Here is a 20,542-nt window from a genome sequence, read left to right on the forward strand (position 1 = left end):
TCATCATGTTCACCCTCTGACTCCTCTGCCAGAAAGTTCATGCTGGCGCAGTGCCACAGCCAGCCTTCTCCGCCGTTGCAGCCTCCGCAGCCAACACCTGTTTCACTGCAACCTCCTCCACAGTCCAGTCCACCGTCAAGTGCATGTCTGGATCTCACAGGTGTCCTGTATGTTGTGCAAAGGCACTTTACTTTTTTTGGCTTTTTAAAAAGTTTTAATCCCAGTGTAGTTACCATAGTGTTACGTTAGTTTCAGGTGTACAATGTAGTAAATTCAACAGTTCTGTGCATGACTCAGTGCTCGTCATGCTGAGTGTACTCTTAATTCCTTTCACCTGTTTTTCCGTCCTCCCACCCACCTCCCCTCTGGCAACCACCAGTTTGTTCTCTAGAGCTAAGAGTCTGTTTCTTGGTCTGTCTTTTTGCTTCTTAAATTCCATATGTGAAATCATATAGTATTTGTCTTTCTCTAATTTCACTTACCATTAGACCCTCTAGCTCTGTCCATGCTGTTGCAAAATGGCAAGATTTCATTCTTTTTATGGCTGAATAATATTCCATTATATATATAATATATAAATAACATTTATATATATAACTAATATATATAAATAACATGTAATGTATATATGTATATTTTTACATATAATGGTTATATTTATATGTATATTCTCAAGTTGGACAAAGGGGAAATCTATGTATGTATGTATGTATTTATTTATTTATTTGTATTCTCTTCTTGAACCACTCATTTATTGATGGACACTTGGGCTGCTTCCATAATTTCGGTATTGTAAATAATGCTGCAATAAACAAAGAGGTGCATATATCTTTTTGAATTAGTGTTTTTGTATTCTTTGGGTAAATTACCAGTAGTGGAATTACTGATCCCATGGTAATTCTATTTTTAATTTTTTAAGGAACCTCTGTACTCTTTTCCACAGGGGGTGTACCAATCTGCATTCCTGCCAACAGTTCAAGAGAGTTTCTTTTTCTCCATATCCTCGCCAACACTGGTTATTTCTTGTGTTTTTGAATTTAGCTATTCTGACAGGTGTAAGGGGATATATCATTATGACTTTGATTTGCATTTCCCTGATGAAGAGTGATACTGAGCATCTTTTCATGTATCTGTTAGCCATCTGGCCGTCTTCTTTGGAGACATGTCTGTTTATATCTTCTGCCCATTTTTAAATTGGATTATTTGGTTTTGTGGATATTGAGTTTTAGAAGTTCTTTATGTATTTTGGATACTAACCCTTTATCAGATATGTCATTTGCACACATCTCCTCTCATTCATTATTTTCTTTGCTGTGCAAGAGCTTTTAATTTTGATGTAGTCCTAAAAGTTTATATTTGCTTTTGCTTCCCCTGCCTCAGGAGGCATATTTAGAAAGATGTTATAGCTGATGTCAGAGAAATTACTGCTGTGCACTCTTCTAGGATTTTTGTGGTTTCAGGTCTCATATTTAGATCCTTAATTCATTTTGAATTTATTTTTATGTGTGGTGTAAGAAAGTGGTCCAGTTTTCCCAACACCATTTGTTGAAGAGACTGTGTTTTTCCCATTATATATCCTGGCCTCCTTTGCCAAAGATTAGTTGACTACATAATCATGAACTTCTTTTTGGGTTCTCTGTTCTGTTCCATTGATCTAAGTGTCTGTTTTTATGCCAGTATAATAATGTTTTGATTACTATCGCTGTGTAATATATCTTGAAATTGGAGATTTTGATACTTCCACTTTGTTCTTTTCAAAATTACTTTGCTATTCAGGGTCTTTTGTGATTCCGTACACATTTTAGGATTAATTATTCTCACTCTGTGAAAAAATGCTGTTGGTATTTTGATAGGAATTGCATTAAATCTGTATGGACATTTTAACAATATTTGTTCTTCCCATCCATGAGCATAGAATTATTTTTGTGTCATCTTCAATTTCTTTCATCAAATTTTTGGTTGTCAGAGCACAGGTCTTTCACCTCCTTGGTTAAGTTTATTCCTAAGTATTTTGTTATTTTTAGTACAATTGTAAATGGGATTATTTTCTTGATTTCTCTTTCTGCTTCTTCACTAATAGTGTGCAGAAACTTAACAGATTTCTGCATATTGATTTTGTGTCTGTGATTTTACTGAATTAATCTGTCAGTTCTAATAGTTTTTTGGTAGAGTCTTTCAAGTTTTCTCTATATACTATCATGCCATGTGCAAATAGTGGAAGTTTTACTTCTACCTTACCAATTTGGATGCCTTTTCTTTTTGTTGTCTGATTACTATGGCTAGGATTTCTAGTATTATGTTGAATAAAAGTGGGGAGGGTGGACATCCTTGTCTTGTCCCTAATCTTAGAGGAAAAGCTCTCAGTTTTTCACCATTGAGCATGTCAGCTGTGGGTTTTTTACATATGGCCTTTATTATGTTGAGGCAATTTCTTTCTAAACCTATTTTGTTGAGAGATTTTATAATGAATGTACTCTAATGCTTTCTCTGCATTTGTTGAAGTGATCATATGGTTTTTATCCTCTCTCTTGTTGATGTATCACATTGATTAAGAATATTGAACCAGGGTGCCTAGGTGGCTCAGTCCTTAAGCATCTGCCTTCGGCTCAGGTCATGATCCCAGGGTCCTAGGATCGAGCCCTGCATCGGGCTCCCTGCTCAGCAGGAAGCCTGCTTCTCTCTCTCTCCTACTCCCCCTGCTTATGTTCACTCTCTTGATGTGTCTCTCTGTCAAATAAATAAAACTTTAAAAAATATATTGAACCATTCTTGAATCTCAGGAATAAATCCCACTTGACTGTGATGAATGACTTTTATTGTATTGTTGGGTTCAGTTTGTTAGTATTTTGAGGATTTTTGCATTCATATTCATCAGAGGTACTAGCCTGTAGTTCTTTTTGGAGTGTCTTTATTTTGTTTTGGTATCAGAGTAATGCTGGCCTCATAGAATGAATTTGGAAGCTTTTCTTCCTTTTCTATTTTTTGGACAAGTTTGAGAAGAATAGGTATTAACTTTTCTTTAAATATTTGGTAGAATTCACCTAGGAAACCATCTGTCCCTGGACTTTTGTTAGGAGTTTTTTGCTTTGTTTTATTACAGATTCAGTTTCATCACTGTTCAAATTTTCTTTCTTCCTGATTCAGTTTTGGAAGATTGTGTTTCTAGTAATTTATCCATTTTCTTCTAGTTTGTCCAGTTTGTTGGTATATACTTCTCATATTTTCTTGTCATTCTTTGTATTTCTTTCATGTTACTATTTTCTCATTTCATTTCTGATTTTGTGTCTTTTTCCTTTTTTTTAAAATTAGTCTGGCTATCAGTTTGTCAATTTTGTGAAGAACCAGCTCCTGCTCTCATTGATCTGTTCTTTTTTTAGTTTCTATTTCCCTTATTTCTGCTTTAATCCTTATTATTTCCTTTCTTCTGCCAGTTTTGGGTTTTGTTTGCTTCTTTTTCTACCTTCTTCTGGTTGTTCGAGATTTTTCTTGCTTTTTGAGGTAGGTCTGTATTGCTGCAAACTTTCCTCTTTTGCTGCAATCCAAAGATTTTGGATGTTTGGTTTTGTTTTGTTTTCATTTGTCTCCATGTATTTTTTTTTTTTTTTTTATCTCCTCTTTACTTTCTTGGTTGGTTCAGTCACTGTGCAGTAGCATGCTGTTCAACCTCCATGTGTTTGTATTCTTCCGATACTTTTTCTTGTGGTTGATTTCTGGATCCACAGTGTTGTGGTCAGAAAACACACATGCTATGACTTTCCATCTTTTTTAATTTGTTGAGACTTCATTTTTAGCTTCGCATGTGATCTCTCTGGAGAATGTTCCATATGCACTTGAACAGAATGTGTATTCTGCTGTTTTACGATGGAATGTTCTGCTGATACCTGTCAGATTAATCTGTTTCAATGTATCATTCAAAGCCACTGTTTCCTTGGTTTTCTATTTGGATGATCTATCTGTTGATGTGAATGGGGTATAAAAATCCCCTACTATTATTGTATTATTATTGATTAGTTCCTTTATGTTTGTTATTGCTGCTTTATGTTTTTGGGTGCTCCCGTGTTGGGTGCATTAACTATTTACAAGTGGCATATCTTCTCGTTCTATTATTTCCTTGATGATGGGATAGTGCCCATCTTTGCCTCTTGTTACAGTCTTTGTTTTAAACTCTATTCGGTCCGGGGTGTCTGGGTGATGGCTCCTGGGAAGGGTGTGTGTTTGTGGTTAGTGTTGGGTATTGTGTAAGACTGATGAATCATTTGCTACCCCTGAAGCAAATAATATATGTTAATTTTTTTAAAGTTTATTTTGTCCAATAAAATTATTGCCACCCCAGCTTTCTTTTCAGTTCCATTTGCATGACGAACACTTTTCCCGTCCCTTCACTTTCTACCTGCAGGTGTCTTTAGTTCTGAAAGGAGTCTCTTGTATGCAGTGTATGGATAGAATTTCCTTTTTTACCCATGTTGTCACCCTATGTCTTTGGACTGGAGTGTTTAGTCCATTTACTTTCAAAGTAATTATTATAGGTATGTACTTACTGCCATTTTGTTATTTGTTTTCTGGTGGTTTTTATAGTTATTTCTTCTTATGCTCTTTCATTGTTTCCTGGCTTTCTTTACTGATACACCTAGATTTCTTTTCCTGTATTTTTTGCATGTCCCTTACTGTTTTTTTTAATTTGTGGTTACCATTAGGCTGATAGATGATACCTTATGCATACAGCAGTCTGTATTAAGTTTATGGCCGCTTAAGTTTGAAGCCATTCTTTACTCCCCTTCCTCCCACTTCAAGTCCTTTTATTTTGTGAATCCCTTGACGAATTTTTATAGATATACTTAATTTTGCTCCTTTTGTGCTTCCTACTTTTCTTCTATTTACAGTCTTTCCTTCCTACTCAAAGAATCCTCTTTACTATTTCCTGTAAGACTGGTTTAGTGGTGATGAAATTCTTTAATTTTTGCTTGTTTGAGAAACTCTTTGTCTCTTCTTCTATTCTGAATGATATAGCGCTTCGCTGGATGGAGTATTCTTGGTTGCAGGAATATTTCTTTCAGCATCTTGAATATATCATGCCATTCCCTTCTGGCCAGAGGCACTTTTTGTCCCGAGTTATGGATGTCTGATGAGTTGTAAATCAAGGGGAGAGAAAAAAGGACCCACACTGCCTTATGATGCTTATGTCCCTTGAGTTAATTTTTCTATATGGTGTTTCATTAGTTCAGTCCTATTTGTTGAAAAGATTATATTTTCCCATTTAATTATATTGGTACTTTTGTCAAAATCATTAACTAAACGTTCAGGTTTTTATTTTCTGGATACTCTTAACCTATTGTTCTGTCTTTATGTCAGTACCGTAACATCTTGATTCTTGTTGCTGAATAAAATGTCTTGAAATCAGGTAGCGAGAGTAATTAGAAATTTTTCTACAACTTCAAGGTTGTTTTGACTATTATAGTTCCTATATAATTGTATTTTTATGTAATTTTAAAATACTGCATTTCTATATAATTTGAAAATGAAACTGCCAATTTCTTTAACAAAAGCCTTATGGAATTTTGATTGGGATTGTTTTGAATCTGTACATCAGTCTGAGAAATAATGACATTGCAGTATTTAATTTCTTATCTGTGAGCATGATTGCCAATACATTAGACTTCATCAATATTTAAAACCTGTGCTCGCCTAATGACACTTAAGAAAATGAAAAGGCAAGGTAAAGAGTGAAGAGAAAATATTTCCAAAATATATATTAAAAAAGGACATGTATTCTATATCAAGAAATCTCACAACTCAATAAGGAAAAATATTAAAAATTTGCAAAAGTGTGGACACTTTACCAAGAAAATATACAGATAGTAAATAAATACATGAAAAGACACTTAGCATCTTTAGTCATAGGAAAATGCAAATTAACACCATAATGAGATACCACCACACACCCACTAGAATGACTAAAATTTAAAAGACTGGTAATATCAAATGTTGGTGAAGATGGGAAACAACTGGAACTCTTACACTGCGGACATGAATAACTTGGAATAACAGTTTGGCGATCTTTAAAAAGTCAAACATAAACACCTACCATACAACCCAGCTATTGCACTCTGATTTACCCAAGAGACATGAAAGCCTATGTGCACGACAAGATTTCTACACAAATATTCAAAGGAACTTCATTTGAAAGAGCCTAAAACTGAGAGTAACCCAAATGTTCATTATCAGGTGAGTTGGTCATCAATATAAAGGGAGGAACTACTGATACATGCAACAATGTGATTGAATCTCAAAGTATGGTAAGTAAAAGCAGCCAGATAAAAATGAATCAATATTTATGATTCCACTCCTATAAAATACTACAAAATACAAACTAATCTACTGGACTTAAAGTAGATTAGTGGCTGCATGTGGATGGAATGGATGATAAGGCAAAAGGAAACTTGGGAATGATGATGTTCTTTACTTTGATTATTGTGGCAATTCATGGAAATACATACTTGTATATGTCAATATTTACCAAGTGTTTATGTGTAATTTATTGTGTGTCACTGTTTATCAATAAAAGATAAAGTCAATATTTACCAAGTATTTATGTATAATTTATTTTGAGTCACTGTTTACCAATAAAGGATAAAATAACAAAGGTCACATTTGTTCCATCATAATAGAAAACTAGACAAAATACATAAAGTAACTGTTTCAAACAATGGACAACAGACACAGCAGGGATGTTACCCCTGAGAGAAGAGAATGAGAGAAGTGAGCTCTTTGATTGCTCCATCCTCCTGCCTGGATGCATTTTCCTAACAGTGGTACAAGAAGGGAAACTCAAATAGAGCCCAGAATGCTGAGTATGAAAAGACAGAGATGGGAGTTCATGGACACTGACTGGTAGTCGGCCGCAGGACAGAGCTCTAGGGAGAAGGGAGCTACACAGAAAAGGAGCTCCATATAATCTTTATTTATTTTTAAAAAGATTTTATTTATTTATTTGACAGAGATCACAATTAAGCAGAGAGGCAGACAGAGAGAGAAGGGAAGCAGGCTCTCTGCTCAGCAGAGAGCCCGATGCAGGGCTCGATCCCAGGACCCTGGGATCAAGACCTGAGCCAAAGGCAGAGGCTTTAACCCACTGACCCACCCAGGCACCCCTCCATATAATCTTTAATCTTTGCTTGGTATTACGCCAAACACATATGAAATGAAACTCATGTGGTTGAGCAAAAAAATATGTATCGGTTTTAAACTGAACAATTCCCAAAGTTATCCAGGGCAAGAAGTTCAAGTTTCAACCAACTGAAGCCTTGAGCTGTGAGTGGTCAACTAGGGTATTCACTGTCAACCGCAACAAGGCTATCCCACAGGACTATGAATGAGATGAAATGAAATGAAATCTATTAAATGAAATCTATTCTAGTTTCACCATAAGAATCTAAAAACAAGGCTCAAATCTGTCAAACTGATCAACAAATAACTTAAATGCCTTAATTCCTTGAAGGGAAACAACCAAATCTGGACATTCAACAACAAAGTAATCATAATACCAAGTACCCAATAAAAAGTTGTTACACACACCAGAACCCAAGATGATCCCCAACCAGGAGAAAATTCAAATAAAAGGAATGGTAAGAGGGGCTCCTGGGTGGTTCAGTGGATTAAGCCGCTGCCTTCGGCTCAGGTCATGATCTCAGAGTCGTGGGATCGAGCCCCGCATCGGACTCTCTGCTCCGCGGGGAGCCTGCTTTCTCCTCTCTCTCTGCCTGCCTCTCTGCCTACTTGTGATCTCTCTGTCAAATAAATAAATAAAATCTTAAAAAAAAAAAAAGAAATGGTAAGAGATGTTACATTAGCAGACAAGGAACTGTAATCATATATTCACAGGCAAATGACATAATGAAGAGGGAAATCAAACTCATTTTTTAAAAACCCACATAGAACTTTTAGAGATTAAAAAACAATGTATGAGGGGCGCCTGGGTGGCTCAGTGGGTTAAAGCCTCTGCCTTCGGCTCAGGCCCTGATCCTAGGGTTCTGGGATCGAACCCCACATCAGGCTCTCTGCTCAGCAGGGAGCCTGCTTCCCTTCCTCTCTCTGCCTGCCTCTCTGCCTACTTGTGATCTCTGTCTGTCAAATAAATAAAATCTTTAAAATGCAGGAAATAAAATTTTCACATGATAAGATTAACAGTGGATTAGACATTGCAGTAGAAAAGACTGATAGGAGCGCCTGGGTTGCTCAGTCGGTTACGCGTCTGCTTTCAGCTCGGGTCCTGATCCCAGGGTTCTGGGATGGAGCCCTGCACTGGTCTCCCTGCTCAGCGGGGAGTCTGCTTCTCCCTCTGCCCCTCCCACTCTGTCTCTCTTTCTGTGTCAAATAAAAAAAATAAAACCTTAAAAAAAATAAGACTGGTAAACATGAAAGCGCAACGATAAAATGAATAAAAAAATAAAAATTAAAAAAGCTCAGTGACTTCTGAGGGAAGTCAAAATTACATTTAAACAAAGTCTCAGAATAAGAGTGTAGAAACAAGATAGGGGAAAAAAAGGGCCAGAATTTCCAATTTGATTAAAACAAACTACAAGTAGAAAATACACACCAAAACACGTCATAATCAAATTGCTGTAACCAGTGATAAATAGAAAATCTTTAAGCAACCATTAAAAGCAAGGAACAGGCTGGAGGAGGAATAATATCCTATCCCTGTACCCCCACATCAACCCCCCAGCATAACCTCCCAAGGTTACCCAATTGCTTGAATGATGCACGACTCCTAGACCATGTGCTTGGGCTTTAGGAAGTTCTACTGCGTAACAGAGGCCAGGGGACTGATACTTCAGACGAGAGGCTCACCGCACTGTCCCTAGAAGTGGCTCCTAGAGCTCTAAGTCTCAACCCAAATCCCTCGGAGGTGGACTGGGAAGCCTTGGAAGGAAAGACAGCCGCTTAGGAGCAGGCCGTGTCTCTCTCCCCCATTTTCCAAATAGAGAAACTGAAAACCATGGCTTTCCCCATACAGGAAATGGCAAATCTGTAGCAAAGAAGTTTCCATCCGTTCGTCAACCTCTGGGCCAGCACTCAATGCTGCACTGCAATGAAAAATCTAATTTTCAGTTACAGGAAAAAAATACCCATAGTACCCATGTGGCACAACCAAGGCATCAACTCAAATCTAACTTAAGCCCCAAGTACTTAAACTGTACAACCATCACTAGGAGGGAGGTTCCTAAACACAACAATACTGATTTGAGCCTCTCAAGAGGAGAATGATGAATAAGAACCTCTCCCCCTCCCCAGCCGTATCCAGTGATGGAGGGAGGGATGAAGAGAGAAAGGGAGGAGGAGTGAGTGGGAGGAAAAAAGGAAAGAACGGTAAAAGGAAAGAAAGAAAACCTGGATATTGGAAAAACCAATAAAATGAAAGAATGTGGACACACACACACTATTAAATTGAAACAGTTTCAGGGGAGCCTGCCTGGCTCAGTTGGTTAAGCATCTGCCTTTGGTTCAGGTTACGATCCCGATCAAGGTCTGCATCGGGCTCCCTGCACCTCCCTCTCCCTCTTCCACTTCCCCTGCTTGTGTTCCCTCTCTCGCTCTCTCTCTCTCCCAGTCAAATAAATAAATAAAACCTTAAGGAAAAAAGTTTCATAATTTGAGCCAATTGGAAACCCAAAATTTACTGAAAGAATTTACATAACAAAAAATAGCAGCAATTAGAGGTCTTATGTCTGTACAACATAGAGGTTCTAAATTAACTTAATATGTACTAAAATATGCCAATTCGGAGCAGCTGGGTGGCTCAGTCTGTTGAGTGTCCCGCTTTTTTTTTTTTAAGATTTTATTTATTTGACAGGGAGAGAGACAGCCAGAGAGGGAACACAAGCAGGGAAAGTGGAAGAGGGAGAAGCAGGCCTTCCACAGAGCTGGGAGCCCGACGGGGGGCTCGATCCCAGGACCCTGGGATCATGACCTGAGCTGAAGGCAGACACTTAATGACTGAGTCACCCAGACACACCAAGTGTCCCACTCTTGATTTCGGCTCAGGTCAAGATCTCAGAGTCATGGGATAAAGCCCCCACATCAGGCTCCGTGCTCAGTGCAGAGTCTGCTTGTCCCTCTCCCTCTGCTTCCCCTCCTCTTAATCTTTAAATAAATTAAAAAAAAAATCTTTTAAAAAATAATAAAACATACCAAGTAGTAAAACTTCATGAACTCAATATTGGAACTCAGATTTCAGTTACACCTGAAGACAAATCTGAATATGGCACCCCGATAATCTGAAGAGAGTAACTACATATAGAGAAAACATAGGTATGCCTCATTTTAACTACAACCTTGACTTTCCCATAGCCAGAGTACCCACTGCCCTAAAATATTCCACAGTGTCTTTGACACTTACAAACTGGTTTGACAAAACAGGACCCCACAGATCCCTGGTTGAAGGTGTTAATATGAGGACACCTGGATGGCTCGGTCGGTTAGGCATCTGCCTTCAGCTCTGGTCATGATCCCAGGGATTGAGCCCTGCGTTGGGCTCCCTGCCTAGTGGAGTCTGCTTCTCCTTCCTCTGCCCCTTTCCCACTGCTTGTGCTCACTCACACTCCCCTCTCTCAAATAAATAAAAATCTTTAAAAAATAAAATAAAATAGTTAATATGGCCCAACGAGGGGTAAAATAGGTCCTTCAAGTATGGAAACTTCTACATGACCCAACTGATGAATGGGTGATTATTCCTACTGCTTCTCTACTTAATAGCCCACTTCTGCCTGTTCTCAAATCTAGGAGAATGGATGATGCCTCCTGCTAGATCACTGCAATCCTAAGTGCTGTGGGCCCACCCATGAAGGCCCCCATACTCAATACCCAGTATTATTGAAATTACTAATGTCATCCAATCAGAAACCGGCCAATATGTTCAACTTAGTGCCGGTTCACACAGCACCTCGGCCAGTTTGCCTTCAGCTTCAAAGGAACCCAATACACCATGACTAGACCACCCATGGGATACCTCGGCAGCTTTGCCATCACACACAGTCTTCGCAGAAAAGCTCCTAACTGCATTTACCTTTCTCCAGGGGGCACAGGCATTATCTTAATTTGATGAGCTCCATCTCCAAGGAGATTCATTTGACACACTTATTAAAGACATACAAGTCATCATTTCTTAGTCCTTTTTGGGTTCCAGAAGCAACGTAATTCTCATTTCAAGGTTTGCCTAATCTCATTGATGCTACTACTTACAAATCAGTCCATCTTAAATGGGGCTCCCTCCAACAAAAGGCCCTAGGATCGATCCAAATGAAAATCAACAGGCACTTCCTTTAGTACCTTTGGAGACTCCACTGGAGGGGCTTTGACAACCTCCCCTCTTACCTCCTGGTCTCTAGACCACCTATGATGGCCTTAAGTTGCCCATACGCTTCTTTTTTTAAAGATTTTATTTATTTATTTGACAGCCAGAGATCACAAGTAGGCAGAGAGGCAGGCAGAGAGAGAGAGGAGGAAGCAGGCTCCCTGCAGAGCAGAGAGCCCGATGCGGGGCTCGATCCCAGGACCCTGGGATCATGACCCGAGCCGAAGGCAGAGGCTTAACCCACTGAGCCACCCAGGTGCCCCTGCCCATAGGCTTCTGATGCCAGAAAGTACCCCTCTCAGTCTCGTGCTATATGCCACCAGAGCAGAAATTGCTGGCCACATCCTGAGATACCCTGGAAAGAGTGGCTCCCACAGACCCCGAGCCTATGACCCTCTGTACCCAGCTGCCCACCATGCCTTGGGTCATGGCAGCAGGCACCTCACAAGCTCAGTCCTGCTACTGAGGCCTCCTTGTAGGATAGAGCCAAACGTGGCTCCTGTGGCTTATTCTGATTACAAGAGAAATGGCCTCCTTTGTTCTCAGCTCCTTGCCAGACATCACCCCTCCTCCGGACCCTGGACTACCCGTGGAGGCTGCTTAGGATTAACTGAGTGGACAGCACTGGAAGCTCACAGCGAACACACAGCATGACCACCACCCTACGGGAGGGGGCCCAGGGCGGTGTTGCTGCTCTCATCCCTTAACCAGGATGCCCCTGATAAAGGACAGGACAGAGGACACAAGAGTGGGCAAAAGTGGCCACATTTCAGGCAATCATCTTAGCACCCACTGCACATTTTTACAAACTTTGGGGTCACTGCCTAAAAGTCCTCTCAAGGTAAAGAACTCCAAATCTCTGGCCTCGCAGATACCCAAGATATAAATCAGATTCACACATGCCTCTCTATACACTAAGGCCAAAATACAAGGCCTCACCAGACACTCCTCATTCCCTTCAGAGTCCCAGACATGACTGAGTTACCAAGACACACATTTCACTTCTAAAACTACACAGTGCCCTCTTAGAAAAGGCATTCAACTGAACTTTGATCTTCCCAACAGGTCCTCGATGGCCAGTTAAATGAGAGATAGAATGGTCTCTTCAAATAACTTCTTTTTCAACTCCAGTCTGCAAATGGACCCCCTATATGGGTCTCTATCTTGCCCCAGGCCTTATTCTTTCTTCCTGTAAGGCTCCTCGGATAACTTACACCGTACACTAACTAAACAACTTTCCGATGTCCTTTCCTATCTTTAAAGAGGGCATATCTAGCCTCTAAAATTATTTGTCCAGGTTCATTGCCACAGACAGTGTGGACTATCAAGAAGGGAGACAGAAAATCCTGCTTTGCAAGTGAAAATCACATTGGGAGATAATCATAAAAGCAACACCATGTCCCACACCGATGAACCGAGCAGCCCCTTCTTGGTAATACTCCAGCATTGGGCAGCAGAAGCCTGTCAGGAGCAGCGGCGCACCATCCTGCTGGCTCTCGGCCTTGTACTTTAGGTCCGGGTGCTTTCACTGGTTTGCAACCCAGAGGCCCAAAGCCTCCAAGTCAGACACCTTTCCAGCCAAACCGAGCAAATGCTGAGGCCCACGTGACTGGAGTGTGGCTCACGCCAGCTCTGCAGCCCAAAGGCCCTGCCAGCTTGCCTACCAACTGTCAAACCAACGCACAGAACAAAATGCCCACGACTGCCAGCTCAGCTGGAGGGCCCGCACACGGCTGAACGCTGCAGCTGCAACCACCTCAGCCACAGAGATGCCGAGGGACAGACAACGTGACACCATAGCACCGAGGCGCATGCAAGTCAGGCCACGAGGTGTCAGATCTATTCTCGGCAAAACCCCGCTCACCGCCCGTGCGGGCAAAGCCTTGGGCTCTTGGGGAGATTCTGGATTCGGCCACGCTCCCTGAGGCGTTTGATGGTGCTGGCGGGGTTCAGGTACTCTGGCCCCACCACGGCAGTACCGGGGGTGCCACTGTCGTTTTCTCTGGCTGGACACCCACAAAGCCCCGGCACTTAACAGATACTTGCAAGTCAAGCTTGCGGGCCCAACACTACCTTCGAATTTGACAAGCAGCCCTGTCTTAGTATATTACAGGTTGTAGGAAGGACGTTTATACCCTCTGATGCAAAAACTAAATTAAATTAAAAACAGGAAAAAAAAACCAAATTCATTATAGTGTATTGTAATTAGCTTTGTGGATGTAAAATTAAGGCACTTGTATTAAAACTGTTAGCGACTGTAAAGATTTACTGAAGAGAACGAGCGAGCACAGGGTGGGGAGGGGCAGAGGGAGAGAGCATCTCAAGCAGAATCCTCACTGAATGCAGAGCAGAGGCAAGCCTGAGGCCAGCCTGAGGCCGGGCTTGATCCCATGACCAAAGATCGTGACCGGAGCTGAAACAGAGTGGAGGAGGCTCAATCCACTGAGCCAGCCAGGCGCCCCTAGAGTTAGTGATTTTTAAAGGATTAAATGGTCAATCAGATCCTCAGAATTGTACAGTTTGCTTTTTTTCCTCTTTGTTCAATTTTTTAATTTCTGTTCTCAGAAAATAAAACACTCAAAAAAACAAAAACAAACAAGAAAACCCATGACCCATATCAATCTGAGTGGGTATCCACTTGGAAAGGATACACCAGTCCCACGTCCCGGATTACACTGCTCTGGCCCGGGAGTTCACCAGGCATTAGACACTGCCTTGGACACCATCACCGCTGTCCAAGATCTCACCATTGGAGAGGACTGCCCTCTAGGCCCTGTGACCACTGGCCAGCAATGCCCATGGGCAACCTCTGCTAAGGTACTGACAAATGAGATGCAGGTCACTTATTACTTTCCCTCCTTAACAGGAGGGATTCCATTATGCTTCTTGAGCTTGCTGTTCACTTAGCCCATGATCCTCATGTACTCTCTGCTTCCCGCCCGAATTCTCCCATGCCTAAGGGGAAATTCTGGAGAGTTTACCACCATCTGTGTCATACTAAAAATTAATGGAAATTAATGCTTTCCCCAGTGTACAACTGCCTATTAGTCCACCCCTCAACTCCCTAGGGACAGGAGCTCCCGATCCCCACTGCATTCTCCTACTCCTCCCAACTCTGGCTTGCCCCCTAACCCTCTCACCCTGCATCTTCATCGACAGACACCACAAATAGCCCTCCCCTTGGTTACAACAAATACCACTAACATTTAAATACATCGAACTGAACTACCCGCTCATTCCCTTCAACAACGCTGTAACTGCAGAGCCTGCCCCCTTGACTCAAGCAATACACCAAAATAGTATTGTCATGAAGAATATAACTTAGTCTTTTAACACACATTACAAGTCCACCAAGATATTGTTAGAGACCCCAGAAATTCAGATTGGTTTTCACGGCTAATGCCATATAAATGGGCAACTTGGTTTTGGGCTAGTCTGCAAGGGTTCCTTGTACTTCTTTTCTTCCTTTTCACCTTATGTTTTCTAAGTTATTCAAGACAACTCATCTCTACTCTCTCAAATTGTCCTCTACTATTTAGACCAAATACCCCAAGTAACGGAGCTCAAAACTGATGTCAAGACATCGAGAGGTCAATTTTAATATATATTTTAAAATTTTGTCTTTAAAAACTTCTTCTTCAGGAGCACGCACCTAGGTGGCTTAGTTGGTTAAGTGTCTGCCTTCGGCACAGGTCATGATCCCAGGGTGCTGGGATGGCGTCCCACATCCGGCTCCCTGCTCAGCGGGAAGCCTGCTTCTCCCTCTCCTCCCAGCCTGTATTCTATCACTGACTCTCTCTCTCAAATAAATAAAATCTTAAAAAAAAATACTTTTTTTCTTCAGCTTTTTGAGGCAGAATTAACACATAGGTATAAGTAACATACTGTATACTTATGTGGACAGCTTGTTCTGACACGTATACATTGTGAAATGATCACCACAATCAAGCTAATTAACATAACCATCAATTCAACAGTAACCATTTCTCTTTCTCCTTTCCTTCCATTCCTCCCTCCTTTCTTCCTTTCTTTTGTAGGGAGAACACTTAAGATCTACTAGCAAATGTCATGTATACAATACAGTATTACCTATAGTCACTATGTTGTACCCTTTGACTTCATCTTGTACCCTTGACTAACACGTCCCTATCTCCCCCTTCTTCCCATCCTAGCAACCACCACTAGACTCTCTTTCTATTAAATTGACTATTTTAGATTCTACACATCAGTGAGATCATGTAGTATTTGTCTGTGTCTGGCTTGCTTAGCATGAAGTCCCTTAGATTCACCTATGTGATCCCAAATGGCAAGATCACCTTCTTTTATAAGGCTGAATAACATCCCACTGTGTAGTATGTATACACACACACATTTTCTTTATCCATCAATAGACGTTTTGGCTGTTTCCACGTCTTGACTACTATAAATAATGTTGTAACGAACACAGACATGCAAATAGCTCTTTAAGATCTATACTTCAGGGGCGCCTGGGTGGCTCAGCGGGTTAAAGCCTCTGCCTTCAGCTCAGGTCATGATCCCAGGGTCCTGGGATCGAGCCCCGCATCAGGCTCTCTGCTTAGCGCAGAACCTGCTTCCTCCTCTCTCTCTCTCTGCCTGCCTCTCTGCCTACTTGTGATCTCTATCTGTCAAATAAATAAATCTTTAAAAAAAAAAAAAAAAAAAAAAAAAAAAGATCTATACTTCATTTCCTTAGGAAATAGCTCTAGAAGTTAAAAATACTCTTGATCCAATTTAAAGGGCCTACGTAGCAAGTCAGTTTCCCTTCTTGAGTGGCTGGGTCCACACCCTAGGCAATTCCCTTACTGAGCTCTTCTACTCTGGGCCACTACGCACCCAACTCTAATTACCCTGGGGCCAGGTACCAGACAACTAAGGACAATCCCTATGCTGCCAAGCGAAATTATTTAAGGTAGATAACCCTCAGGGGAGCCCATGAAACCTAGCTAACCTCATCCCACTTGCCATACCTAAGCTGCCCCTTACTTCTCTAATTTGCTGTTACCATGTCCCTGGGTGCAACCTTTTGTGCTGCACCACATGGGAACTTTTAACTCGATCAAAACTTAAGTAACAGAGTTCTGCCTTTAATTTATCCAAGTGTTTTTATATTGTGCCCACCATCTTTAAAGAAGAATCTTTAAATCTATAAAACAATTAATTAGAAAAGAAGGGCCTAAAAATGATCTTTCTACCTTAAGGAGAGAAAAAGAGCAAATTAAACCCAAACAAGCAGAAGATAACAAAGAGTAAGATTAGAAAAAATGAGTAGAAAAAAGACAAAAGATTTAAAAAAAAAAATCAACATAACCAAAAGCTGGTCCTTTGGGGGTTAAAAAAAACTCTAAAAATTACTTTAGCCAGACTGACTGAGACAAAAAGAAAGAAGAAAAAAATTTCCAGTATCAGAAATGGAAGAGGTTGGGGCGCCTGGGTGGCTCAGTGGGTTAAAGCCTCTGCTTTCAGCTCGGGTCATGATCCCAGGGTCCTGGGATCGAGCCCCACATCAGGCTCTCTGCTCAGCAGGAAGCCTGCTTCCCTCCCTCTCTCTCTGCCTGCCTCTCTGCCTACTTGTGATCTCTCTGTCAAATAAATAAATAAAATCTTAAAAAAAAAAAAGAAATGGAAGAGGTGGCATCACTACAAATCTTACAGATTGGAAAATAACATAATGAGTAATTTTCTGCCAATAAATGCGCTCACTTAGGTAAAATGGATAAATTCCTTGAAAGACAAAAAGTATAAAAACTGGTTCAAAAAAGAAACAGGAAATCTTAATAGTCTTATGTCTATTTAAGAAATTGAATTTATAAATTTAACATCTCTCCAAAAGAAAATTCCATGCCCAGATAATTACTCTATCAAGCATTTAAGGAAAAAAATACCATCTTATAAAACTTTCTCAGAAAAAGACAAACGAAGAAACATTTCTCTATCATATTATGCAGACAGCATTACCCTCATAAACATTACAAGAGAACTACAGACTATTTATTCTTCATGGAAATAATGCAAAAATCTTACCAGCACCAAAACAAAAACAACAGAACAAAGAAGAATTCAAAACTCACTATAAGGCAACAAAAATAAAGGTAGTGTGATACTGGCAAAGGAGAAATAGATCAATGAAAGAGAACTAAGAGTCAAGAAATAGAATCATTTGTCCATGATCAACCGGTTTTTTGATAAGGGTGTCACGACTATTCGATTAATATCTTTCAACAAATGGTGTGGGGAAACCGTTGATACACATGCCAAAAAAAATGAAATTTGATCCTTACCTTGTTACACATACAAAAATTAACCCAAAATAGATAATACACCTAAATGTAAGAGCTAAAACTGTATAACACTTAGGAGAAAACACAGTGGTAAATTTTCATGACTTCTGCTCTGGCAACAGATTCTTAGAAATGACACCAAGAACACAAACAGTAAGAAAAAAATAGACCTTACTAGTCGAAATTAAAAACTTTTGTATTCAGGGGCACCTGGGTGGCTCAGTTAAGCCTCTGCCTTCGGCTCAGGTCATGATCTCAGGGTCCTGGGATTGAGCCCCCCATCGGGCTCTCTGCTCAGCAGGGGGCCTGCTTCCCCCTCTCTCTCTGCCTGCCTCTCTGCCCACCTGTGATCTCTGACTGTCGAATAAATATATTTTTAAAAAAAATCTTGGGGCGCCTGGGTGGCTCAGTGGGTTAAGCCTCTGCCTTCGGCTCAGGTCATGATCTCAGGGTCGTGGAATCGAGCCCCGCATCGGGCTCTCTGCTCCGCGGGGAGCCTGCTTCCCCTCCTCCCCACTCTGCCTGCCTCTCTGCCTACTTGTGATCTCTCTTCCTCTGTCAAATAAATAAAATCTAAAAAAAAAAAAAATCTTAAAATAAAAAACAACAACAAAAAAAAAACCTTTTGTGCTTCAGAGGGTACCATAAGTTCAATGACAACCCACAGAATGGGAGAAAATATTTGCAAGTCACATCTGACAGGGACTTTTACCTAGTATTCTTACAACTCGTTAACAAAAAGGCAAATACCACAATTTAAAAAATAGGTAGAAGGTCTAAATAGACATTTCTCCAATGAAGATGCACAAATGCCCTATAAGCCAAGGAAAAGATGGTCAGGGTCATTAGCCATCAGGGAAATGTTAATTAAAACCACAGTGAGATACCATTTCACGGCCATTAGACTGGTGAAAAAGGTAAGCAAGCTCTGGTAAGAAAGTGAAAATATCAGAGCCCACACATGCTGTTGATGGCAATATAAAATGAAAGGGCAAATGTGGAAAATAGTCTGGCAGTTCTTCAAGCAATTAAACATAGAGTTAGCATATGATCCAGCAATTCCATTCCTAGGTATATACCCAAGAGAAATGAAAACATAGGCCCACATAAAAACATGTACAGGAATGTTCATAACTGTATTATTTATAAAACCAAAAGGCAAACACAAACCAAATGTCCATCAACTGCATAATGGATAATATGTGGTGTGTCCACACAACAGAAACTCATTAAACCATAAAAAGAAATGAAGTCCTGATAACATGCTACCACATGGATGAATCTTGATAACTTTGTTAATTGGAAAAAAGCCAGTCACAAAAGATAACATATGATTTCACTTACCTAAAATGCCCCACATTACCAAATCTATAGAGACAGAAGATAAATCAGTGGATGCTTAGGACTGGGGAGGACCAGGGAAATGAGGGAGTGAGGAGGTGACAAAGAGTATAGCATTTCTGAGGTGATGAAAATGTTCTAAAAATTCACTGTGGTGATCTGTGAAAGTGCTACAATCACTGAGTTGCACACTTTAAGCAGGTGAACTGGATGGTATATGAATTACAGCTCAATAAGAAGTTTTGAAAAAATCCTTAGAATTTTAATAAACCAGACCCAGCTATAATCAATATCTGGAGATTAGATAGATACAAATCATAATTAAATATGAATTTTCTCTAAGCAAGGTTGATCTATTTTAATATCCATGTAAATCACCATATTAACAAAATGAAGGGGGAAACTCGTATGATCATCATAATAGACACAGCAAAAGCCTTTGAAAGAATTCAATATCCATTTATAATAAGAACTCCAGTATACTGGGAACAGACGGTAACTTCTCCTGCCTCATAAAGAGTAAAAAGAAAAGTTCATAGGTGACATCACATTTAATGGCAAGAAACTAAATGCCATCTTCCTAAAATTGGGAGCTTTACAAGAATATCTGCCCTCAACAGATATCTCCTATTCAACATTCTATTGGAGATAATAGCCAGTGCAGTAAGACAAGAGGAGAAAAAGGCATTGAAATTGCTAAGGAGAATCTAATGCTACCTTTGTTTCAGTAAGACTCGATGGTGTACATGGAAAACCCTGAGGCATCTACAACAAAGCTAGAATTATTAAGTAAATTTAACAAGGTCAAAGGATACAAAGGTCAGGGTGCCTAACTCAGTCGGTAGAGCATGAGACTCTTATCTCTGGGTTGTTAGTTCAAACCTCAGGGTTATTAGTTCAAGTTGGGTGTAGATTACTTAAAATCTTTTTAAAAAAGATACAAGGATCGGGGCACCTGGGTGGCTCAGTCAGTTAAGTGTCTGCCTTCAGCTCAGGTCATGACCCCAGGATCCTGGGATCAAGCCCCATATGGGCTTCCTGCTCAGCAGGGAGCCTGCTTCTCCCTCTCCAGCTCCCCTGTGCTTGTGTTCCCTCTCTCACTATCTCTCTGTCACAAATAAATAAAAATCTTAAAAAAAAAAAAAAGATACAAGGATCAATACACAAAAATCAATTATGTTTCTATGTACTGGCAATGGACAGTATTAAATACAATTTACAATAGCTCAAAAATGTTAACAAAGAATGTATTATGACCTACACAATCAAAATTATAACACATGGGCTAAAAGATATTAAGGAAGGCCTATTAAATGAAGAGATACAGAAATTATGGATTAGAAGATTCAATATTGTTAACATGTCAGTTCTCTCCAAATTTAATCTATGTATTCAACACATTTTCATTCAAAATCCCAGCATGTTTTTTGTAGAAATTATCATGCTGACTTTAAAAGGAGTGGGATTGGAGTGCCTGAGTGGCTCAGTGGATTAAGACTCTGCCTTTGCTCAGGTCATGATCTCAGGGTCCTGGGATCAAGCCCTGTGTCAG

Source organism: Meles meles, chromosome 6 (genome assembly GCF_922984935.1).
Source record: "Meles meles chromosome 6, mMelMel3.1 paternal haplotype, whole genome shotgun sequence".
NCBI classification, from domain to species: Eukaryota; Metazoa; Chordata; class Mammalia; order Carnivora; family Mustelidae; genus Meles; species Meles meles.